The 2,768-nt window shown below is 31.8% G+C and overlaps 1 pseudogene; it reads right to left on the bottom strand.

Moving 5' to 3' along the window:
• The window catches only part of LOC107684563 (multidrug resistance protein 1-like), a 33,669-nt pseudogene that overhangs the window by 3,072 nt on the left and 27,829 nt on the right, over window positions 1-2,768 (bottom strand).

Raw genomic sequence — 2,768 nt, 5'->3', positions numbered from 1 at the left:
CTTGATTTTTTTTTTTTTGAGGTCTGTCATAGACGCATAGAATGATTTGTAAGATGTTAAATTCAGAATTCAGTGTTTAATCACGTTTTCTAATTTATGTAAGCATGCACATGTAAGCTGAGCGTTTTTTTCACATCGTTTATTTGAGAAATTGGCTTTCTAATTTAAGCCACCCAATAAAGTCAACATGGATTCAGCCACAGTGAACGGTTTGCCGTTGATATTACTGCAATGTCCAATTTCTATAAAATAACATGTGCCAGTGCAGGACCTGTTCATTACCATTTCAATACCAATTGTAAAAAATGTGTGTTCAACATTTTAAAACTGCAGTTGTTGTGAAGCCCACGAAAAGCGGCTTTAGTAAATTAACGTTTACTATCTGCTACAGTTATAACACATATATTTTTTTTTAGAGTTGTACACATTCCCTAAGTAGCTACAGACAATAAATCTAAACTTCTGAGAACATTTTATATGAGCTAAAATAAGAACTGTAACATGTAAAATTATTCAGTCACTCAATTGTTGAATTTGAAAACGGTGACTATAGAAATGTAGGTTTCTGTTACTTTATGAAAGATATACTTTTGCAGTCACTTTAAAATAAAATATATAAATCTCAGAGCACACCAACCAAATAACAAAATTTGTTACGTCTTCGGTGGCCACGAAAAAAATTAATGTTCAAGGATTTCACTGATTATCCGAGTGTGTCTTTCGAAAATGAACATAAAGAATATTATCAGCGCATAATTGTTTAGAGTTGGTTACATTCGAAAAAAATAACTAAAAATGCACCACTACAACATGTGACCATACAAACAAAATTACATGCACAAAAGGTAAAAAATATGCTAATCCAGCGAAGAGTTTGGGAACTGAAATTTACTTTAAACAAGTTAGCTTTACTTTAAATAAAAAGTTTCATTTAAACATGCCTAAGGAAGGAACGACAGCAGAGAATGACGGATAATTTATTTTATAAAAATCGAAAAAGCATCTTAACAATAAACAATGCAAATATTAACAGAAATAATGCAAGAATAATAGCAGTTACTATTCGAGAGACAAAGTTAAAGCCTGTGCAGAAAAAAAAGGTCCAATGTTGGAGGCTCAAAGCACGAGCACATTGCGCCCCCATGCGCCAAACTCATATAAACAAAACCAATATTCACATGGAAAGGGTTTATGCCACTGTACAAACGCATACAATCTTCAAAACATTAGGTAAAAGAGCTGCAATTATCTGTTGAAGCAGAGACTATTGGGGAAAATTTATCATGGGATTTTTTACTGTACATTTTTTATGTAAAATAAAACAACACTATTATAATATTTACAATGTACTGTATATGACAAACAATATTTGTATTTGAAAAATTGAGAAAAATAAATCTATAGATATACAATATCTTTTTCTTTTTATATTAGAATAGTATCTTTTCATGGAGTTGTAACAAAAAGCGTAAATAGCAATTATCCCACATTTTTCGTTTCTCCAATGAATATCTAGTCACATGGCATTGCTTTTTTTTAAAGAGTTTAAATATTTAAATGATTTTTCAAATAATGTTGTTCCGAAATTGATAGTAAGCTTCTTACATCAATTTTACAGTAAGATTGCAAAATTAGTGACAGAGAAGATAAACTATAATTTAAATTTAATGTAAGATTAACTACACCATTTAATTATTTAACTTTGCCCTTTATTTTAGATACACAACCATTAGAATAAATCTAAGGGAGCTTAAGTTAGTGAGCAGATACTTGTGCATTCACCAGAGCACAGTAGGCCCCTTGTTTGGCCATGAGTTGGGCATGTGTTCCCTGCTCAGTCGCCTTGCCATTCTGAACAACCACAATGATGTCAGCATTATAAATAGTGGACAAACGATGGGCAATGACGATACATGTGCGGCCAAGCCGAGCATCATCGAGGGCCTTCTGCACAATCTGTATAACAGGAAAGAAAGAAATGGCCAAAATTTGAAGGAAACATTTACTACAGGGAGCACTTAATGAACACTAAGCAGAAAATGTACAATTAAAGCAGCACTTTATAAATTAAATCTCTTTACTTGATTCTTTGATGTTTTTGCTTCCTTTTCTAAATGTAATAGGGGGGTATGTAGAATGTAAATTCATAATTTTAAAGGCTCTCCCTAAAACCAACAGAATCACAGGCACACAAGTTCAAACTACCAAAAGTGCCACCTGCTAGTTGGAGACAGAAATGCATATTGTCCATACAGCACCAAAAATATAAGATTTTTAATAAATCTAATTAACTTAATAATGATATACTCTTAAATAGTTTTGAAAATACGTATGTGTAACAGCCTTTACAAACCTTCTCGCTCTCTGTGTCGAGAGCAGATGTGGCCTCGTCCAGCAACAGAAGTTTGGGCTTGCGGACCAGAGCTCAAGCAATGGCTATCCTTTGCTTCTGTCCTCCAGACAGCTGAGTGCCTTTATCTCCAACTCGAGTGTTGTATTTCTGAATGCATATTATGTACATATGTGTGTGTGTGTGTGTGTGTGTGTGTGTGTATATTAATGATGAAAATAGACAGTTTTTATTGGTGGCTTTGAATATAATATAATATAATATAATATAATATAATTTTATTTATTTTAAAGAAATTAATAATTTTATTCAAATTGATTTAATTCAAATTTTATTTAAATTGAGCAAAACTGTAGACATTACTAATGATACAAATTATATTTAAATAAATAATTTTTTTTGAACGTTGGGTATTTTA

The sequence above is a fragment of the Sinocyclocheilus anshuiensis genome, unplaced genomic scaffold (assembly GCF_001515605.1).
Source record: "Sinocyclocheilus anshuiensis isolate Anshui unplaced genomic scaffold, SAMN03320099.WGS_v1.1 scaffold225, whole genome shotgun sequence".
Classification (NCBI taxonomy): Eukaryota; Metazoa; Chordata; class Actinopteri; order Cypriniformes; family Cyprinidae; genus Sinocyclocheilus; species Sinocyclocheilus anshuiensis.
This window is presented reverse-complemented; position numbering and strand designations above follow the sequence as displayed.